This window comes from Ambystoma mexicanum, chromosome 13 (genome assembly GCF_040938575.1).
Source record: "Ambystoma mexicanum isolate Mex_15411 chromosome 13, UKY_AmexF1_1, whole genome shotgun sequence".
NCBI classification, from domain to species: Eukaryota; Metazoa; Chordata; class Amphibia; order Caudata; family Ambystomatidae; genus Ambystoma; species Ambystoma mexicanum.
This window is the reverse complement of record NC_090938.1, coordinates 533,046,190-533,070,047: the sequence shown is the minus strand read 5'-3', so window position 1 is coordinate 533,070,047 and position 23,858 is coordinate 533,046,190. Positions and strand designations below refer to the sequence as shown.

At 41.9% G+C, this 23,858-nt stretch overlaps 1 protein-coding gene across 17 annotated transcripts in view; it reads left to right on the top strand.

The window, feature by feature from the left end:
• DNAAF19 (dynein axonemal assembly factor 19) overlaps positions 1-23,858 on the top strand; it is a 242,106-nt gene that overhangs the window by 189,751 nt on the left and 28,497 nt on the right. The window lies entirely within an intron of this gene.

The window sequence follows — 23,858 nt, the reverse complement described above, 5'->3', positions numbered from 1 at the left end:
GGATAATTTAGGCTCGCGTACAACCCGGAAAGTAAGTAGCGCGACATAAAAAGAGGACTCCGGATGTCATAAGATAGGAACACAAAGAAAGGACTAATGAGTTCACAACCTACGGCTATTGCTAATAGCAGCAAGGGGAGTGCTTATGCAAAAGAAGACCAGGGGCTCAAATACCTGTCAGGTTTCCTTCTCTTATTCAAGTTTCCTTTTTATTATTATCCTTTTCAGATTAGCTTTGTGTGGGTGGGAAGTTTTCCATTATAGTTGGTTAGGCCTTAACTTGTTGATTCAGAATCCTGGTTCTGACCCAAGGCAAGATGGAGCCTCACAGTGACAGCTCTGATTGGCTAGAAGACCATGCTGAACAACAATGAACATTCTAAACTGTCACTCTGTGCCTTTCATCATCAAAACCCCATCTGAGAGGACGTGTGCAGTGGCTGCTCCTGCTTTAGTATTAGGCCTGGTGGATTTTATCCTTCAGATCTCAGCAGTTGAGCGGCTACTTTCTTGGGGGTTCAGGAGAAGTCTTCAGCTGGCAGGAATTTGTTTTGAAGATAGGAAAAGCAGGAAATCTTTGTGAATTCGCTCAGGAGATAAGTGACTTTATTTCTACTGTATATCTGTTCATCTTAATAACATTCTCCTTGAAAATTCGTTAAAAGTAGTGTTTCTACTAAAACTATTGAACTATCGGAGTGCGCTTGTGTTTCCAGTGCGGTGTTCTTTAGCGCGAGATTTTGACTGTCGCGTGCGTATTCAAGTGAGCGCGTGCTTTCTAGCGTGTGTATTCTGAGCGCGAGTAGAGGTTGGTCTCGTGCCATTTTAAACGCGCGTGTGTTTTATTGCGCGGGTGATCCTTTGCGCGAAAAGCTATACGCTGCGTGTGAAATACAAAGCGCGTGTGAAATACAAAGCGCGTGTGAAATACAAAGCGCGTGTAAAAAATAAAGCGCGTGTGATTTTTAGCGCGGGTGTACAAAGCGCGTGTGAAATACAAAGCGCGTGTGAAATACAAAGCGCGTGTGATTTTTAGCGCGGGTGTACAAAGCGTGAGAATCTGTTCGTCGCGTGCCATGTGAGTGCGCATGTGTTTTTTCCATCGCGAGTGATTTTGCGCGTGAGAATCACTTCGTTGCGTTTGAACTCAATAGCGCGGGTGTTCTTATTTCGCGTGTCTCGCAGGAGAACATTATTGCGCGTGTGGACTATTGTGCGTGTGAATTATTGCGCGTGTGGATTTTTTGCGCGTGTGGATTATTTTGATCGCGCGTCTTCATCCGTTTGCACGTGCTCTTCAACCAGGAAGATTTCTATGTGAAGTTCATCGATAATTTTAATGGAAATAACCTGCGTGTGCAGTTAGCACGTGTTTCCTCTTTCTTCAAGGATTCAAAGACTCAAGATAATTATAAATAGTTTGAAAAGTTTTGAAAGAACATTTTAAAGACAATCTAATTGAACTACCAGTGCATGTTGGAAAAAAGACAAACAAAGAACTAAGACTTCCAGTTTTGCCTAATGTAAGAAGTTGCTGGGAATTTCAAGTATCGCAAGTAAGAGAGATTTTCAGCTTCTTATCCGCTTCTCTAAGAAATTTCAAGAGAAGAACCAGGTAGGATTCTCAATTATTAGTTAAGGATTAATGTCTTCCCATTCATAAGGTTAAGTAAGTGAATTAAGGAAGTGTATATGTTATTCTTTATCCTCTGCAGGTTCAGCACTGATTAGCCTTGACGCAGTCTGCCTGGTGTTGTTTTGTTGTCCCATTCCCCCTTTCCCTTTGGGGTGTAGTTTACAGAGCTGTATTGAAAACTAGTTCTGGGAAATACATCTCAGGGGGATTGTTGGGGGTTCAGCAGCTTCCGCGGATACAGGACCTCTCAGCCTGACAGAATGAAAGGCCAATAATTTAGTCCGCCCGAGCTGTCATGAACCCCGACGAATCCATGGAGATGTTAGGATCTTTGATTAGGGAGTTACGGGAGGAGTTGAAAATTTCTCGGGAAGAAAATGCCTTACTTAGTCAAAAGGTAGATGACTTAAGTGTTAAAGTTACACAAATTCAACAGAGGGGAGAAAGGAGAGAGGATGAGGTTTCAGAGGGCGCAGGTTCTCCACCTGAGTTAGAAAGAGAAGATCAGTTACCACACATACAACGGGCGCCTTCAGTGGCAGAAGGGGTAAGGAGTATAATTATGCCAGTTCCTTTGGCGCCCCCAGAACGTTATCATGGGGATTCCAAGAGATTTAGGGTGTTCTTAACACAGTGTGAATTACATTTTATGAGTAGACCAGAATTATTTCCATCGGATGCTTCTAAGATAACATTTATGTTTTCATATCTTTCTGGGGAGGCATCTGCTTGGGCTGGGTTGTTGGTGAGTCATAAGAGTGCGGTTTTAGAAAATTATACCAGTTTTTTAGAGATATTCCGAAAAATGTTTGATAGAAGACAGTTATCTCTGGAAGTAGATGGTGAACTTTTAGAATTAAAACAAGGTAATAGAGACTTGATTGCTTATATAACACAATTTAAGTCCCTTGTGTTAGAAAGCAAGTGGCCCGAGGTTAAACAGGCCTCGTTGTTTTATCGGGGACTTAGAGATGAGTTAAAGGATGCTTTGTCTGGAGTAGTTGAACGCCCTCCTACTTGTGAAGGTCTGATTGATTTGGTTATTCAATTGGACTTCCGTTTGAGTGAAAGGAAGGCAGAGAGACGTCATGGTCAGAGTGATGTAAAGTCTATACTTAGAGTAGATAGACCTAAAATAGAGAGTAAACCCAAAGGGAATAATTCATCTCCAAGAATCAGAGGCCCGTTGACAGTGGAGGAAAAGACTAGGAGGAGAGATAATAATCTGTGTTTATACTGTGGAAGAGGTGGGCACTTTTTAGGAAACTGTCCTTACACTCCCAAGAAGACTTCTTCCTCAGCAGTCAAGGTACAACAGATCGCTAATACGGTGCAGACAGCGGTTCCTCATATAACCATAAATGTATCCTTATTTTTTGATTTGGAGTGTAAGGGAAATGGTCCTGTAATGATTGACTCGGGTGCGACTGGGAATTTCATGGATTGGGGTCTGGCCAAATCGTTGGGAATTCCAATTATTCTGAAGGAGGTTGTAGAGCAGGCTAGGGCTGTTGATGGTACATGTTTATCTTCTGGTCCTATTACTCATAGAACTGGTTCTTTAACTTTGGAGTTATCAGGAGGTCACAAAGAGATAATTTCGTTTGAGTTAATTGATGCCCCTTTGTTGAAGATTATCTTGGGCATGCCTTGGCTTACCCTCCATAATCCCCTAATTGATTGGAGTGCTAGGACAATTGACATGCAATCCGATTTTTGTAAAGAGAATTGCTTTTCAGGAAGTCTCTTAGAGGAAGAGGTAAAACAAAGTAATTCCGTGTCTAGTTTTCTGGCTGAGACTGGAATTGGAGGTCATGATGTGGGAGCTGTAGTGGGTCAACTTCCCCAGTGTTACAAAGATTTCTGGGACGTATTTGATGAGAAAGTGGCAGGAGAATTACCACCCCATAGATCCTTTGATTGTAAAATTGAACTGGAGCCAGGAACAATTTTGCCTAGTAGTAGGGTATATGCTCTTACTGAGAAAGAGAATGATTATTTAAAAGAATATTTGTCAGAAAATTTGGCCAAAGGATTTATTCGTCATTCTAAGTCACCTGCGGCCTCTCCTTTATTTTTTGTACCAAAACCGGATGGCTCGCTTAGAACTTGCATAGATTATCGAGCAGTTAACAAAGTCACTATTAAGAACCGGTATCCTCTTCCTCTCATCTCAGAAATGCTTAATCAAATACAAGGAGCAAATATTTTCTCAAAATTAGATCTGAGAGGAGCTTACCATCTTGTACGTGTGCAGGAAGGGGACGAATGGAAGACAGCGTTTAAGACCAGATTTGGGCTGTTTGAATATCAAGTTATGCCATTCGGTCTATGTAATGCTCCAGCGGCTTTCCAATTTTTCATTGATGAGGTTTTTAGAGAATACTTGGATATTTTTGTTGTCGTTTATATCGATGATATTTTGATTTTCTCTTCTGACCTAGATCAACATCAGAAACATGTGCGCTTGGTGTTACAAAAGTTGCGAGAAAATCATTTGTTTGCCAAATTGGAAAAAAGTCAATTCCATACCGATTCTGTGGAGTTTTTAGGTTTTATAATTTCACCTAAGGGTTTAGAAATGAATCCTAAAAAAGTGCAAGCCGTTCTTGAATGGCCCCCTCCTACTAAGGTTAAGGAAATACAAAGTTCCTTAGGATTTGCCAATTTTTATAGGAGATTTATAGAAGGTTTTTCTCGGCTGGTTGCTCCTATAACGAGGCTTTTGAAAAAAGGAGTGAAATTTGACTGGGAACTTGAAGCAGAAAAGGCTTTTCAAGAGTTAAAACAAAGATTTACTTCTAGTCCAATTCTAATTCATCCAGATCTTTCTAAACCTTTTTTTTTGGAGGCGGACGCTTCAAATTTAGCGTTGGGGGCGGTGCTTTCTCAAAGGAATGAAACTACTGGTCAAATACATCCAGTTGCATTCTTTTCTAGAAAGTTTTCTGCTGCTGAAGTGAACTACACAATTGCTGATCGGGAACTGTTAGCAATAAAGTCCGCTTTTGAAGAATGGAGACATTTTCTTAAAGGAGCAAGACATACAGTAACGGTCCTTACTGATCATCGAAATTTATTGTTTTTAAAATCTGCAAGAACTTTGTCTCCACGCCAACTTCGTTGGTCTTTGTTCTTTGCAGATTATGATTTCATTGTGACTTTTAAACCCGGAAGTCAAAATAAAAAAGCTGATGCGTTATCTCGCCAATTTCCTGGAAGTGAAGACAAAGAGATTATAGAACCAGAACCTATAATTGCTCCAGAACGTTTTTTGTTAGATGGAGCCATTAAAGAAATTGATTTTTTGAATGAAGTTCGTCAAAATATGTCCTTGCAGAAGATGTAGGAGTGGGTGAGACTGGATCCAGCTAGAAAGTTGAAAGACAATCTTCCTTTTTTTGATAACAAGCTTTATGTACCTACTGATGAGTTGAGAGAAAAGGTTTTGAGAAATTGTCATGAATCCATTTTAGCAGGACATCCTGGGTTCAGAAAAACTCTGGAACTGGTTCGAAGGAATTTTTGGTGGGAAAAAATTCGCCAAGACACTTTGAATTTTGTTAAAACTTGTGTAGTCTGTGCACAAGAGAAAAGTCAAGTTGGGAAGCCGCATGGTTTATTGGAGCCATTACCTGTTCCTCCTCGTCCTTGGCACACAATTTCTATGGATTTCATAGTTGATCTCCCTCAAGATAAGGGTTGTACTACCATTCTTGTTGTGGTCGATCTTCTTACTAAAGAAGCACATTTTTTACCAATAGAGGGAGAGGTTACCGCGGAAAAACTGGCTCATAGTTTTTTGCAAGGTGTAGTTAGACTACATGGACTCCCAAGTCAAGTTATCTCTGACAGGGGATCTCAATTTATTTCAAAATTCTGGAGGGCCTTCTGTAAGAAACTTGGAGTGGAAGTTAGTTTGACTTCTGGGTATCATCCGGAAAGTAATGGACAAGTGGAGAGAGTAAATCAAGAATTGGAGAAGTTTTTAAGGTGTTATTTACAAGCTAGAGAGGAATGGGTGGATTTGGTGTGGTTGGCAGAATTCTCTTACAACAATTGTGGAAAAGATGCTACTTCTATGTCCCCTTTCTTGTTGGGTCGTGGGTTTCATCCTCGTTTTCTGAGTTTTGAGGTGTTGGAGGAAGATTCAGGGAATCCTAGAGTGGAAGATCGTTTGTTGATAATGAAAAATAACTTGGATAGAGCAAAAAAGGTTCTGGGAGAAAATAAGTTGAAATATAAGAGATATGCCGATTTGAGAAGAAAAACTGGACCTGAATATAAGGTGGGAGACTTAGTTTGGCTTTCTACCCGATACCTGAAAATTAAGGGGAAGAATAAGTTCAGTCCAAGATTTGTGGGCCCTTTTGAGGTAGAGAAAATCATCAACCCTGTGGCAGTACGATTGAAATTACCCAAGCAGTTGAAGGTACATCCTACTTTTCATGTTAGTCTTTTAAAACCAGTTTGTTCAGGAACTAGATTCAGAACACCACCTTCCCCTGTGATTTTGGAGGATTCATCTGAGGAATTTGTGGTTAAACAAATTTTGGATTCTAGGAAAGTGAGGGGAAGGTTGCAGTATTTGATTGATTGGGAGGGATATGGACCGGAGGAACGATCTTGGGAAGATTCAGTTGATGTACATGCCCCCCGTTTAGTGGCTAAGTTTCATGCTAAAAACCCACACAAGATAGGCCCAGAGACTGGGCATTAGGAGGGGGGTACTGTCAGGTTTCCTTCTCTTATTCAAGTTTCCTTTTTATTATTATCCTTTTCAGATTAGCTTTGTGTGGGTGGGAAGTTTTCCATTATAGTTGGTTAGGCCTTAACTTGTTGATTCAGAATCCTGGTTCTGACCCAAGGCAAGATGGAGCCTCACAGTGACAGCTCTGATTGGCTAGAAGACAATGCTGAACAACAATGAACATTCTAAACTGTCACTCTGTGCCTTTCATCATCAAAACCCCATCTGAGAGGACGTGTGCAGTGGCTGCTCCTGCTTTAGTATTAGGCCTGGTGGATTTTATCCTTCAGATCTCAGCAGTTGAGCGGCTACTTTCTTGGGGGTTCAGGAGAAGTCTTCAGCTGGCAGGAATTCGTTTTGAAGATAGGAAAAGCAGGAAATCTTTGTGAATTCGCTCAGGAGATAAGTGACTTTATTTCTACTGTATATCTGTTCATCTTAATAACATTCTCCTTGAAAATTCGTTAAAAGTAGTGTTTCTACTAAAACTATTGAACTATCGAAGTGCGCTTGTGTTTCCAGTGCGGTGTTCTTTAGCGCGAGATTTTGACTGTCGCGTGCGTATTCAAGTGAGCGCGTGCTTTCTAGCGTGTGTATTCTGAGCGCGAGTAGAGGTTGGTCTCGTGCCATTTTAAACGCGCGTGTGTTTTATTGCGCGGGTGATCCTTTGCGCGAAAAGCTATACGCTGCGTGAGAACTACAAAGCGCGTGTGAAATACAAAGCGCGTGTGAAATACAAAGCGCGTGTAAAAAATAAAGCGCGTGTGATTTTTAGCGCGGGTGTACAAAGCGCGTGTGAAATACAAAGCGCGTGTGAAATACAAAGCGCGTGTGATTTTTAGCGCGGGTGTACAAAGCGCGAGAATCTGTTCGTCGCGTGCCATGTGAGTGCGCGTGTGTTTTTTCCATCGCGAGTGATTTTGCGCGTGAGAATCACTTCGTTGCGTTTGAACTCAATAGCGCGTGTCTCGCAGGAGAACATTATTGCGCGTGTGGACTATTGTGCATGTGAATTATTGCGCGTGTGGATTTTTTGCGCGTGTGGATTATTTTGATCGCGCGTCTTCATCCGTTTGCACGTGCTCCTCAACCAGGAAGATTTCTATGTGAAGTTCATCGATAATTTTAATGGAAATAACCTGCGTGTGCAGTTAGCACGTGTTTCCTCTTTCTTCAAGGATTCAAAGACTCAAGATAATTATAAATAGTTTGAAAAGTTTTGAAAGAACATTTTAAAGACAATCTAATTGAACTACCAGTGCATGTTGGAAAAAAGACAAACAAAGAACTAAGACTTCCAGTTTTGCCTAATGTAAGAAGTTGCTGGGAATTTCAAGTATCGCAAGTAAGAGAGATTTTCAGCTTCTTATCCGCTTCTCTAAGAAATTTCAAGAGAAGAACCAGGTAGGATTCTCAATTATTAGTTAAGGATTAATGTCTTCCCATTCATAAGGTTAAGTAAGTGAATTAAGGAAGTGTATATGTTATTCTTTATCCTCTGCAGGTTCAGCACTGATTAGCCTTGACGCAGTCTGCCTGGTGTTGTTTTGTTGTCCCATTCCCCCTTTCCCTTTGGGGTGTAGTTTACAGAGCTGTATTGAAAACTAGTTCTGGGAAATACATCTCAGGGGGATTGTCGGGGGTTCAGCAGCTTCCGCGGATACAGGACCTCTCAGCCTGACAGAATGAAAGGCCAATAATTTAGTCCGCCCGAGCTGTCATGAACCCCGACGAATCCATGGAGATGTTAGGATCTTTGATTAGGGAGTTACGGGAGGAGTTGAAAATTTCTCGGGAAGAAAATGCCTTACTTAGTCAAAAGGTAGATGACTTAAGTGTTAAAGTTACACAAATTCAACAGAGGGGAGAAAGGAGAGAGGATGAGGTTTCAGAGGGCGCAGGTTCTCCACCTGAGTTAGAAAGAGAAGATCAGTTACCACACATACAACGGGCGCCTTCAGTGGCAGAAGGGGTAAGGAGTATAATTATGCCAGTTCCTTTGGCGCCCCCAGAACGTTATCATGGGGATTCCAAGAGATTTAGGGTGTTCTTAACACAGTTGAAGGGGGGCACCGCACAGACCTGCATCCCTGGCCCAATATGACCAATTTAGAAATAACCTATCACCTCAACCGGGTACCTTCATCATGCCGAAACCAACAATAAAAAGTAGGTGAAAAACACTTATAATACATAAATCATTATAAAGAGGCCAGTATGCAGAGTATCTATCACAATCACACTAACTCTTTTCCCAAATAAAAATGAATGGACCATACAAAAGACGGCAACCACAGTGGCGTTGAATTGCATGTTGGATTATAGACAACAACCAGATCTTTATCCTACACAAAAGTGGTACAACACATCACATCAAATTTGTGACCATAATGATTGTCTCATAGAAGGAGTTTACTCGTGTGTATGTTGCCACTCAATTTCTTCATTGAGACCCAAAATGTGGCTTTGACATTTAAAAATCATTTTCTGTTCAAGCAATAACAATTTCCTGTCTGTTTCAAATTTGTTCTTACCTATCACTTTCTTCAAAATTACGCATCTCAAATCCTCATGTGTATGCTTCATTTGTATAAAATGTTTAACCACGGGGGCTGTAAGAATCTGATTCTTTATGCAGCTGCGATGTTCCACCATCCGTGTCCGACACTTTCTATTCGTTTTCCCCAATATATTGCAATCCACATGGGCATGTGGTTAGATAAATCACATTTTCCGTGTTACAATTCGTCATGTCATCAAGAGACCACACCATGGTCGGATTCAATAAGACCTGTTTCGTTTCTTTAGTATATGCACACATAATGTATTGTCCACATGGGAAATGTCCTTTAACAGGTGGGAGACCCCACAATGTCGTTTGCCTAGGTGCTGTCATCTGTTTCACCGATATATATCATTCCTAATCAACATGTTTCTAATGTTTTGACTTTTTTTTAATGCTATTAGGGGAGGATATATAGACTTATCGTTATAAACCTTTCTCCAGGTTTTGTTAATGATACCTTTGATTTTATAAGATAGATTGGAGAAAGTATTCACCATCCTACCAGGTGCTGTGACCATGAAGGTGACTTGGGTTAACCTTCATAAAAGGGTTCAGGTCCCAGACCTCTTAGCCTATCTTCTATAGATGCTGCAGCCCTCGTTCACTATCCTGCCACATACTGTGTCTATGACGATCACTTTGGAGGCATTTGTTATTAGGTGTGGGTCCCTGACCCTTTCTTTGGGACTTTCTGCCCTATGGTTGTCCGTGGGCTTCTCCTCCCCTTTGGTGCTCCTCGCGGTCTCTCCAGGGGATACGACGGCCTCACAGCGTTCCCCTGCTCTTGGGATGCGCGCTTCCAGGTCTCAGTGCATGCACCGGTTCTCCCAGTCGGCTGGCTGACCTGGTTGGTCTCTGCCTCCTTCTTTGGTCCGACCACAGCGGATCTGTCGGAGACGCCTCTGCTGGCGGCCAAGTGTCTTGCTCTCTGCACTCCCAGTGTCTCTGTTCCTCCAGCTTGTCTCGAGTTTCCCAGTCTCTGTTCCTCCAGTACAACCTGTGAAGTCCTTCTTCCCTCTTTTTTATCGGGTTGTACTTACTGATTCCAGGTTTTCTAGGCCGCGCATGTTGGTTTCTGTATTGCTCTGCGCCTCTTCCTAGTCTTGGTTTGGATGTTCTCATCCTCAACTGGGTTGCTTGTGCTCTTCTTCGTCCCATTTTTCGTATATGACTCCCATAGGTATTGCCTACTCTTCCTCATCCCAGTACTTTTTAGGGAGGTCCGATCATCTACCCTACTGAGATGCATGGAAGTGTGTGGGATTATGGGATCCTGTAGAGGGTAGGAGGATGAGGGAGGTGGGAATATTCTTTGGGCCTACTGTTTCCTTCCCAGACAGTCATCCCTAGCACATGGGTTAGTAATACTGTGATGTATGGATATGTATGTTCGGATATGTACATGGAATGATGTCCACACGGATGTTTTTGAAAAGGTCCATATGTTACTTTGCATAAGTTGCTAATAAACCACTCAATGTGTGCATGCGATTTTAGCGTATGTGTTGGTAATACAGCAATGTAGGTGATCAAAAGTTCAAATACGCATAGATGTGGTTTCATAATGCATGTGCATCTTAACTGTCTGTTCATAACTATACGTTTGTAATGCACCAGTGTATATTTACATACATTTTTATATGTGAAAGTATGTATGTACTGGCTTAATACATGGCTGTAGATGTAGTTTGTATTTTGTAGTCGGTCATTTTCATTTTATCCACATTTGTTGAAATGATTGTGTGTATTTAGAATGTCGTTGGTAGTTAGATGCGTAACTGAGTGCATGTGGCAGTGGTATGTATAAATGCCTGTGTTATTTAAAACATTAAATTTACCAACGTCGGTGCGTAATGTGTAGACACTTTGAATAACACTTTTTATTTTCATGGACATGTATACATGTGTGCATATTGGCATTACATTAATTCCAGCATATGGATTTCTAAAATATTAACATACTTGTATATACACGTAATTGCGTGCATGTGTACGTATAATGTGTTAATACATAAGTGTAAGATGGTGTTTGTTTCAATCTCCTGGATGTTTATTTTAATGTTATAACTGAGTGCTTCCTGTTTATTTCTTGCACGTGCGGGCTGAAATGCGGTGATAAGAGTGTTGAACCGAAACGTGTCACTGCCTATATGGTTACATTGTGAAAACAGTGATGTTATGTGGGGTATACGTGGGTGTGCATACAGTGTACAGCACACATCCGTACATTAACAGTTTTCAACTAAACTAACCTGCACAAGCAGCTACTGTGTGTTGTTTTTGTTCCTTTTTTTTTAAAATAAAACAATGGAAAAGGAAGTGTTTAAAAGTGGTTATATGTAACTGTGTGTGGGTTTATATATTGCGTATTATGTTTCTGCTGATGCTAAATATAACAGAATTTCTCTTTAGCGTAGTGTTGTAAAGTGGTCACTGTCAACTGGTCACTGCAATGAAGTGGCAAGTTACAGTTTGGATATTGTTTAACGTGTGTTGCTCGAAAGGTTAGTTCTGCGGAATGTTGCATTGTGTTCAACCTTTTTGTTCTGGGGTTTAGAGTTATGAGACATGGCGTTCTGTGTTGTGTATATTTGCACAGATGTGTGTATCTGAGCTGTAGATTGTGGATGTCCTATGTGTAGGTTTATGTTGTGAAACTTTGTAGTGGTTATATAGTAAGTGGTACTTATTTGTGTACAAACATGTCCGTTTACATAAAATGACCTCTTGCAAATATCGTGCATGTTAAAAGTGGTACAATAAAGGTAATTATTCCCAGATGTTAAGAAGCGTTAAATGTATATGCAATATAGTGTGTATGTGACAAGCTGGGTGTTCTATTACTTTTGCAACTTCTGGTGAATCGTTATATCTATATTTATAAAAGTGAAAATGTGTGGGTTTGTGGCTTAGCAAAGCGTTGGTGCACACCGTTTCACCAATCTGCACAACATTTTGCATAGTTACCTGTTAGGGCCCTCCAGACATTACTGGCTACATGACATTTGGACACCCCACCCCTTCTCCCAGATTCCAGCACCTTCACACATGAGACGGTTGCCTGAAATCTGCAAAACATCAATGTGGTCCCAGAAGGACCGGTCCTCAACCCTCCAATGCACATTCTCTGGGACAGTTACACTGCAATGCACCCATGTACTGCTTTCTCTTATTTCCTAATGTAGAATCATACAATATCGATTTGGATTATATAGGATTTATGGTCTTTTGGTTAGAAAACTATTTAAGATGAGTAACAGTGATTACCATTGTTGCCACCTGAGAGAAAACCCCACTTTTACAGATGAAATCATCCAGAGTTAAGAGAGACAATCTCTGGTATCTCATAAAGGGCTGCAGCTTTTGATCAATGAAAGAAATTCAATGAGACAGTGAAAGCAGTATTAGTGTGCTGCCTTCCTGGGGGCACAACAATGAAAGTGCTAGCAATACCCAATACCATTTCTTCAAATACATGGTCTATTTTCATTTTGGAAAATGTTCAACTTCCTAGGAACTTCCAATTTCAACAGTTCAATGTACAAAAAGCTACACTTCCTCGTTTCATTTGGTCCATTGATATTATCTGGGCCATAGGGAAACTTAACTTTTCCATGGCATCTGGACCGGACGGCATTCCAGCATGTGCTTTAAAAATGGATCCAACCTTTTGGGCCAGAATTTTGTTCTTAAAATTTGAAAATATTTTTAATACAGCTACCATTCCTCACTCATGGCATATCACTCTGATTGTGCTAATTTACAAAGAGGGCAATTCTGCTGAACCCAGAAATTATAGGCCAATATCCTTGATGGACTCATCTTATAAAATGTTTTCCATACTTTTGCTCAATGGGATGGAGCGATTTATATAAACTCATGACATTCTATCTCAGAACCAAACTGGGTTTCGCAAACAAATGGGCATGTCAATTAATGCGATCATCCTATTACATATGTTATATTCGTGTAAAATAAAATGTGGTGGCCAACATCTACCATTGCCTCTATAGATGTTCAGCATTTGACTGCGTAATTCGTGATATATTGTGGTGTAAACTTAGAAGACTTGGGTTCCCTAAAAACATCATTCAGCTACTTGCATTGTTACATACGGACACATTTCAAAATCTGCATTAACAAACAAGGTGATGTAACACATAACATTCTTACTTGTACAGGGGTGAAGCAAGGCTGCAGCCTGGCATCTACCCTATTCAACTTGTATCTGGTTGATATTGAAGTTATTTGGGATCAAATACTATGTTATCCGGTCAAACTTGGTCATCTCAAATTACATTTGGCTTGCTTACGCAGATGATATTCTTATTTTTGACAAAACACCTATGGGTCTTCAAAATAAACTACAGGTGTTTTCCACCTTTGCCCTTGAACATAATCTACGTCCCAATGCAGGAAAATCAAAGATTCTAATATAGTCCGGTTCTAAAAGAATCCCACATTTTTCTTGGCCAATTAACAATCTTAAATTGGATAGAATATCCATGCTCAAATATTTGGGTTTTGATGTTACAAATGAATTTTCAAGATGGGACCATTGACTTCTCAGTTAAGGATAATTTATCAAACATTTTGTAAATTCTCATTAAGTCCTACGATCCAATTCTACTTATTAAAGATTGAAGCTATACTTTTGTATAACTTAGAACTCTGTCTCCATGACTTTGATGATATTTTAAATTCTCTTCAAAGTCATCTTTGGAAAAAAGTCTTGAATTTGGCAAATTCGGTTCCAAACTCTTGCATTCGCATAGGATTGGGTCTTTCAAGTTTGTCAGCTTGATTCCTGTGGCGTCAACTAAACTTATATGTTAAAATGTTGGATCCCCCTCGAAATTCCATTTATGTGGAATTTTCGAGAATGTTTGTCCTACAGAATCCACACTCAATAAATCTGTTTAAGCAAAGAATGGATCTTGCTTTGCAACGTATTAACATCACCAAGGAATATCTAATTACACAAGTGGGATACTCAAAACAAGTGTTATATCGGATGGATTGGGTTGCATTACAGGATGTAATTGGTACTTATTTGTTTTACAAAGAATTTGCTTTAAACACTCGCAAAAGGGTTCCTACGCTGATGTATGTTGTGTTTCTCTGATATAAAAGTATGCGACATCTATATGCGGTTCCTCTTGAATCGGCTTCATTGCAAAGAACGCATTTGTCAGTGGCTGTATTTCAAGTCTGATATATGTCGCTTTTGCAAAAAAGCTCCACAAAGCGAAACTATTAAGCATTTGGTTATTTACTGCAGTTATTTTGAAAAATTTAAACACCTTTTTGGGGGAGAGCAACGTGTTGAACTCTGTATCACGTGAAATGTTATGGATCAAATGTATGAATAATCCTCAAACTTCATTCTTGTGTGCTTTGGGAAGGCTACTATGCAAAATTGAAAATTAACTTTTGCACAGAATGAATTATGCTGCACTTGTTTAAATGTAATAGTTTAGGAAAGTAATACACTCAGGTTAATAATTATGTGCACTGTGTGCGCAAGGAAACTGTGTGCTCTGAAAAAGGTCCTTGCTATTAGGCGGTTAAACAATCGGATCAGAATAGTTGCCATGAACTATGTATAATAATTTTGAAAGGTTTTTAAGTGTGTGAGGTGGTAACTCATGTTAGCACATGTTTTAAATTGTAATTGTGGGAATTTTGTATTGGTATTTTTGATTTGGATTTTTTGTAACAGGTTTGTTGTGATACACATATATTTGTTTTGTAATGTTATTTAAGTTTGAAAAGTTTTTTGGTAAACTGAAACGCAGTGTATTAATAAAAAAATAAAATAAAAAATAAAATAACTTTTTTCTAAACTAGGCTGTCTAGCTGATGGGGGAAGTCCATAGGTCCCAAAGCACTTGGGGCCAAAAGCTTGCTACATTTTCTTATTCCCGTATTGGTCCTTTCACAATATCAGACGTTCTTCAGGTGCTACCTTAGCTAAGGTGTATGGTGTGGGAATATCGGAGAAGATGGAGGATCATTGGAGGAGTTTTAACCAACCATTGGGACCTCATTATAGGTTTGGTGGTATCTCTGTGGTTAAATCTGCTGAGATACCACCAAACTGTATTTCTGTTACTGCCAGTTTGTCCGGTGGTATTACGGCCGGATTACAAGTTGAGGTAGGTGGTGTAAATCCCCATTTATTTTGAGTCCATAGGACTCAAAGGGGGATTTGGCGGAATTACTGTGGTGGTCATTCTGCTGAAATTTGGCAGAAAGTTAGTGGATTTACTTCCAGCTCATTGCTGTAAGTGTTTTCCACCATACTCCTAGTTGGGTGGTGCAGGAATGCAGTGGTATAGGATAATACCACCACATTCTAACTCTATCGCCAAACTTGTAATGAGCCCCTTTGTCTTTTCTCTATTCCTCTGTAGATTGCAGTTGTACCTGATTAGAAGATCTCTTGCTTTATTTCTCTGTCCCCCTGATCTCCCTCCTTCCCAACTGGTTGGGAATGCCTGCATCAGCACGCGGGTCACAAAAAGCTAGCTTGCAAAGATAGCTGCTGCTTAGGAACATTGTTGAAGTGATGGGACTTTTTTTCGCAGATAAATCCCTCTGCACGCCTGTCCCACCCATCACCCCCATGTCACCAACCGCACGCCGAGTTCCTGTTTTTTCTGCCTGCTGGGAAGGTTGGAACTGATGCGCTCCGTGACATCCTAGTTTTTTTGTGATGTTACTTTCTGCTGCCCAGTCCCTTTTTTACTTAGATTGGTGTGTTTTTCTTTTTCTTCTGATTGTTGGCTCCCTCTGGTGCATGCTCTATGCCATGGGATTCAAGCAAGTAGGCCGACGCTGGTAAGAGGAAGACTGTTCCTGCAGGTGAGGAATGTGTTTTAGCACCAGCCCCTCTGTACCGAGGTGAAAACCACAATCCCAGTTCCAGGGTCTTCACAGGACCATTTAAGGGGAATCCTTGAGCATCTTCATCTACGAGTACCTGTGTGTAGAAAACCGTTAGTACCTCTTGGTGGAAAAACTTGAGTACCAGAGTTGGGAAAGGGTCTGAAAGGATCCACCCAGTACTAGAGGATTTATTAATTCCTAACAAAATCATCACGGTACTGTGAAAGAGCTCTCCTGCCGTGGATGAGAACCGAACAGGCAATATTAGTCTAAAAGAGGCAAGATCCTCCAGGGTCGAATCGGTACCAACTGGCTCCCCTGGAGCTGCCTCAGTACCCAAATTGGCTACTGCAGACAAAACTCTCAAATCTTATGTACCAAAGAAAAGCGGGAGGACCTCTCCTAAGAAGGACAAGGAGCATTCCAGGTAGCACCGGGCTCCAGTACAGACTAAAAAGGCAAAGGAAAAAGAAGTTGTCAACTGAGAGATGCAAAGAGAATGCCTTGGTACCAAGGGTTCAAGATTAACCCGTGAATCTCATTTCTGATTCTGAGGAATTTTTTTCAGTACCACCTGAGGAACTGTTTGGTACTCCATTGAGGTGCAAAACCCTAGAAATTATGCCCCAGTTTTTCTCCAGAGACCCAGGATATTAGTTGGTGTTGACAAACATTCAGGCGCTGATATCTGTGGTATTTAAAATGTATAACCCGTCGAGTAATATGTTTTCGGTGCTCCAGTCGGCTAGGGTAGATTCTTCTCTCCTACGAGGACAGAGGAAGATCAAGCAGAACCTTCGGAAATGGCAAAGGATATCACAGCTATGGTACTTGAGACCATGCGGTCTGAATCTTTCCCAGAGATTTTAGCCTAACGGAACAAATGGAGCCTGCAGAGGTTCCGCAAAAGGTGGGTCTGACAGAACTCCCACCTTTAGCTATGCCAGTGCCTGTTAACACTGATGAAGGGGTGCATCTGCTCCTCCAAATAAAAAGCAGAAGGTGTTGCTGGATACTGACATGGATTCAGATAGCTAGCATCCATCTAATTCACCTTTGAAATTGTTTCACAAAATCTTGGCAAAAGCCATGCAGAAACTGAAGATTTTGCCTAAGGACAAACCAGAGACTTCTGTTCTGTGTTTGGAAAATTGCCTACTCAGCAGGCAGGGTCATTATTACCGTTGGAATAATCAGTAATGGAACAAGCACTAAGTCATTGGGATACGCCCCATTCAGGATAGCATATTTCAAAAGCATTGAACACCGGCTGTAAGGTACCCAAGAAAGAATCATTTCTTTTAATAACTTATTCAGTCTTAGTGGTGTCTCCAGCCTTAGGATCAAAGGGCCAGCACCATCAACAGAGTGGTGTTAGACAAGAATGCTAAGGCATGGTAAAAACAGGGAAAAGAGTCCACTGCTAATGCTTCCCTACAACTGAGGCAGATTAATGCATCCACTGTACTTTGGAGATTTAACATCCTTAATTTAGATAATTAAGATCATTTTTCAGAGTTTTTCCCACAGGAAGCATCAGATGAGTTCACCATCCGGCTCTCAGAAGGGCGAGAGGCAGCTATACAACAGCTGCAAGTCATAAAGGACTTGACTGATGTCACAGCAAGAGGTATGATGATTTCAAACTTCATGCCTATTTGTCTGCTACATCTTTACACCTGGACCTCCAAGAAAAGGTGTTATTAGATCTACCTTTTGACGGCAAAACTCTGTTTCCCCCTACAACTGTTGAAGTATTACAAAAATGTAAGGCAAGTGTGATGGCAGCTAATTCTTTGAGCTCCATTTTGATTAGACAACCTTACCATCAAAATTTCAAGTAGTTTAAAACACACTCTATGATTAATAGTAACACATCCCTATTGTGACCCTCTGCTTTGAAGCTTTGAAGAAAAGAAGATATAGGCTGAAGGTAATTGCAAGCGGTACTCCTTCAACCGGTACGTCATAGGATACTGTAAGGGTGCAGAAGTACAAGTTTGACACAGAGGTGGCCCCTAGAAACACTGCTTACAGGGGCGTTATAAATGCCACATCATATCTTATCAAAGACATTTATAATAAAAATAAAGATAAGGAAAAATCTATCTTGCCCTATTTACATGAGGGGTTGGCCTCGCTCAACAAAACTGTAAGGACTCTGTCAGGATGGCTTGTAAGATAAAGTGGCCTGTGTCCAAACCAATTTCCGTCCCCTACACTAAATTAAGGAAAACCAATGTGTCTTCTTGATTCAGAAAGAGGTTTTACTTGTTCTGGATACAAAGCTTCAAAGTTCACTTTGTGATGTAAAAACACGAGTGCTCTTTAAACACAGTTCCCAAGTATCAACTCAGAAACATAGTCTTAAGTCTGAATTACTCTCCTGCCAGACTTAAGTGTAGAGCTTTTTGTCACAAAACATATTTTCCTTTTATCAAAAAAAAGAGGGGGTTGGGGGGAGTATCTTCCTCTTGTTTCTTCTTCCAACTCAAAACTGTAGCACCAAGTCTGGTGCACTACCCTGGCAGACTTTACTATAGAACTCGGACTCCCAGAAAATGTCTTTCTCTTTCACATGGGTCCCACATCCCTCTGGGTTGTTTCGGGATCTCCCCGACTTGTTTTGTAACTCCTTTCTTTTCTGTGTGGGTCCCAGATCCCTTTATATTCTCTCTGGGTCCCTTTGACTTGCTCTGGGCCTCAGCCCCTTGGCTATATGTTTCATTAATCTTCTATGGATCCCTGGTGGTGGTGGTGTGGGGAACCACAGGCTACTGAGTGGGATGCAAGGAAGAAGGGGACAGAAATGAGGGCGGGGAATACCGCGTTCTCCCAAGGTGATGGTCACTGGTCCCATGAAGTGTTTCCCTCCCCATGAGATCCCTCCCCATGAGATCCACCCGCTGAGTACCACCCACAGGGGGGCTATCGGGCTCCTTGGCCTCATGGGAAGGGGCTTCTCCCATGGAAGCAGTGACAATACCATGGGACTAGTCACAATACAAAGAAGTCCTGTGCCTTGAATCATTCCCCCGCCTTCGTCTGGAGCAGGAGCTCCCCGGCCCGCTGAGGTCTGCAGGACCAGTCCCCTCACACCACGGTGCCAGCGGTGAAAAGAAAAGGAAAAAGGTAAGCCTGCAAGGCTCATTACCTTGCATCACCCGATATTACCCATTGGTAACTACTAGTATCCCGTCTACATATTACGGCGATCCATGAAGATTTAACATCCAGGAAAGTGCTGTGCATCAAATTGTGTCCAGCAACATCATACGAGACCTGCACTGCTAAAATGGGCGCCGCCGACTCCGCATAATCAACTGCCCATCCAGCTTCTCGAGCCCGCCTCACCGACTGGATAGGCGGCCTGCCTTCACCACTTGAGGCTCACCGGCAGGCGATAGCCGGCCACAAAGAAGGCACTCAAAGGCACCTTTCCTGTGCCTGTCCCGTACCGCCCATCACCCTCGCCATAGCCCCTGCTCAATTTGCTGCTGATCCTGCAAGTTTGCGGCCCTGTCTCCCCGTATAAACATCTTGGGCATCCGACACCGGGAAACCGATCGCACTATGGTAAGTGCCCTCCCCCTCGATACTTTCCACGAGAGTGCACTGATCGATTCCTCTCATAGACACTGTTCAAGGACTTTGCTATGTTGAAAATGCTGGTCTTACACACTATACTTCTGTTCTACATTGTAACTACTGCAACTGCTTATAGGACATCACCAGCTTTTATGTTTCTATCGGTAGTAACTTCAGATACATGCGCCACTTTGCTCATTTCATATCAGAAATGCCATAAATGTTGTTTGCATCCGCCAGTGTATCAGAAGCTTTATCGAACTGGTCCTTCCTTAAATGTGCACCACTCAATGTGACCGACCGCATGCCTAGCTTCTTTGTTAATATAGCTTTCTCTACTGTTTTTATGTGCATATGTTCCGCCTAAATAGAGATGCTCTCTGCTCAAATGTACCACATCTCATCGTGCCTGACCTTTTGCCCATGATTGGGGTAACTTAGCGCTGCGGTATAGATTCACACGTGTTTACACATTGCCCTATTAGAGCACCCTTGTACTAAGCACTTCCTCTAGTGACTCTGTCCACAGAAAGTAAATAATGACTATTCTGCGTAGGTTATCCCGTCACAACCCTCATACTAAGAGCCAACCTACTGCCCACCTACTATGAGGACGTCATGCTATTCTCCATAATGTAACAGTAACTCACCCTTCCAGAACGTTTGGGATTCTTATTTCTTGCCATTTTAGCAAACCGACTTCCTGTTAATCAGGCTTTATTATGCCCCTACCGTACATCCAATGTACAATGTATACCCATGTACAAGCCATAGCTAAACCCTCCTCAACTCTCCCTGCTATGCCAAAAGTGAGCAGATTGTTCACACAGTACAGATTAGCCAAACTCCTAGCCACTTTATTATGTAAAACATTATTATACCTATTACCAGTCTCAATGTTTAATCCTCATCTAACACTGACAGCCAATAGCATAATAGAGCCACCACAGTACCAGCAAAATACTATGTATCTCCACCTCCCTATCACTAATCCAGGCACCTTCCATTGCTCAAAAGGATCATTCATACAGCTAGGAACAGGCTTGGCACACCTTTTCTGCTCTAGACACCACCCACTACCATGTCCCACGCCTTTCCTACCCAACACTCCAGCCTTCAACACACCTCTCTTCCCACAACTCCTACCACCTTGCCATTGAAGGTACAGCCCGATTCTCTAGATTATCTTCCAGAACTCACAGGGCTACCACAGCCACGAGACCCATACTTGGTAATTCTAGAAAAATAAGATTATCTTCCTGCAACTCCAAAAATACCTCAAGTACCCTCACCTATAGACAACCAGCCAGTAACCAAGAACCTAGCTCACACCTGGATCCTTGTATAATACCACCACTTCACACCAATTCCCAAAACAACCATTGTAAAAACAAACCTAAACACAACCAGTAGAAAACCCAAGGTTTGTCACCCCAGCAAACCACCACCACCCACAGTAGCTGTTCCCAGCCAGACCCAGAGTCCCTAAAGCCAGACCTAGAGTCCCTTAAGGGAGCCCTACTTAATGTCAGATCGTTGGGTGCACATTCCATCGATATACACAACCTCATCCTTGAACACAAATTAGATTTCCTAGCGCAAACAGAAACCTGGATTCATACAGCTTCAGGCCCACTAATTACACTAGCACTACCACCCAACTACACACTGTTCAGATCAGATCGCCAAGAGTCCATCGCAGGTGGTGTCGCCATTATAGCGAAATCCTCCCTCCAGTTCAGAGAATGCACCACAGAAAGCCTAGCAGGCTACGAACTCCTCACCCTCAAGCTAACCACCGACCCTAAAACCACGTCCAACTTTCTACTAGTGTACAGAGCTCCCAGTCCCTCAAATCACCCAGATATAGATCTACCCCTGCGAAATACTAAATTCATACTCCTAGGAGATATCAACCTTGGCTTTAATGGCCAAACTGACCTCAAAGCCACAGCGTTCCACAATGCCTTTCTAGAAATGCAATTCAAACAAATGGTCCACACTCTCACACATTCTAAAGTTCGGATCCTGGACTGGATCCTAACATTGAACTCCAAATTTCTGATAGAAGACATTATAGAAATGACGTGGACCGACCACTGGCTTATTAAATTCAACATCACCACACTAAAGGACCCCTCCGCTCCCGCAGCTACCGCACTACCCACTTTAATGCGTGACTCCATGAAACTAACCCAGGAGAACCTAACACCACTACTGAATAAGCTAATTAACACCCTTCAACCAATAGACCACAATCCAGAAGCCATCTCTATGCACTACCATAAGTGCTTAAAGACTGCCATTGATGAAATAGCTCTGCTCAAATCCAAACAGCCCAAACCCAAAAGCAGCAAAACATGGTTCAATGATAACCTTAGAGAACTTAAAAGAAACAAGAGCACAAGCATACCTCCATAGAAAACTCCCCCACCAGTGATTCTAAAAAGGAAGAGCAGCGACTATTTAAACAAGAAGTGTACACCCAAAAAGCCAACTCATTAAATGCACGCATCACCAATGCCACCTCAAGCAGTAAAGAGTTATTTGCCATTATAAAAAAATTAGAAACCCTGATCCACCCTCCAATTACAGTCAAAGTGAACAAAGCATGGTGCACTACCATCCAGGATGCTCTAGCCTCCAAAATAACCACCCTGCAAATTAAAATCAAGTTACAAAAAGAAATACTAGCTACCTCTTCAAAATCCATGGGCCTTCCCACGGCAGACACCACTACGGATACGCCTGAGTTCCACTTCACCTCAGTAACTACTGAGCAAGTATTAAAAACCATAGCGTCACTAAAACCCTCTAACTGTAAAGGCGACACCTTCCCCGCTAAATTAGTCAAGGAATATGCCCCCGTCCTAGCAACAACTATCACATATTTTGTTAATGCCTCCTTCAATACTACCACCATACCGTCCAGCATCAAAGATGCCTGGGTCACCCCACTCCTCCAAAAACCCACCCTAGATCCCACTATCCCTACTAACTACCGCCCTATCACTACCGTCCCCTTCCTACTTGAAGTCATAGACAAAATCGCATATACCCAAGTCCAATCCCACCTCGAAAAATAACCACCTGCTAGGAGAAAGTCGGTCTGGGTTCTGCTCAGGCCATACCCCAGAGACCGCATTGTTGGACCTAAAAAACCAGATGGATACGGTCAGAGAATTAGTTCAACTATGCATTTTACTATTACTTGATTTTGTCTTCGGCATTTGATCTAGTAGATCACCAAAAACTCTGCCAAACGCTGGCAAGTGATTTCCGATTCTCTAAAGATGCCACCTCCTGGATCAACTCATTCTTCTCAGACCGCACCTCCAGAGTAGCCATAGAGGATGTAGCAGCCGACCCCATTGCAGTACCCCTTGGAGTTCCCCAAGGCTCATGCCTCTCCCCAACGCTATACAATGCATATACTAAATTACTCTTTGCAGCGCTAGATGCAATGGGAGTAATTTATACAAACTTTGCTGACGATACCCAAATACTTATTGCCATATCAGGGAATCTTGAACAAGACACCATCCAGGTAAACAAAATCTACTCCATCATCCAGCACTGGATGGCAGCAAACCGCTTATGCCTAAATGGAGAAAAGACAGAGATCCTTATTGTAGGCTCCCCAACTCAACTAGCAAAGCTTCCCCCACAATACACTGCAATAGACATTGATGGCACCCCATCACCATCTCCAAACAAGTAAAAACATGAGGAGGTTATTTGGACTCCAGCCTCACCATGGGCAAACACATGAATGCCCTTGCCTCATCCACGGCATATACAGCTAAACTTATCTCACTAAGCAGACTACTGCAACATACTGCTATTAGGCACCTCAAAACATAGACAAATTGCAACTTAGTCAAAATAAAGCACTAAGATCAGCATTGGGCAAAGAAAAGAGAGCACATATCGCAACTCAGAAGAGAAGCCCACTGGGTTCCAATTGAAGCAAGGATAATACATAAAACTCACCCTAACACACAAATGTGTCTCAGGAACTGCACCTAGTTACCTCAATCACCGTCTAAGCCACAAAAAACACTCGAACACTCAGATCTAATGCCCACCTACATCTATTCCCTCCACGCTTTAAGAACACCAGAACAGGTAAATCCAGCTTCCCAATAGCAGCCCCAAGAATCTGGAACACACTCCCCCACCCAACATCACTAACGAACCCACACTTAACAAATTCAAGAAACTTCTCAATACCTGGCTCTTTAACACATTTTAACCTCATGACCGACCCTCTGCAACTCACCTTCTCACTTCTAATCTATACCGACCTTCCACTCCCCACTCCCTTCACCTGACCATTGCAACACTGTTTGATTGCTAAAGAAATGCATTTTTCAAGTTTACCGTTAGTTTACTAATGAAAAGTAACTCAATATGTATCTGTAAAT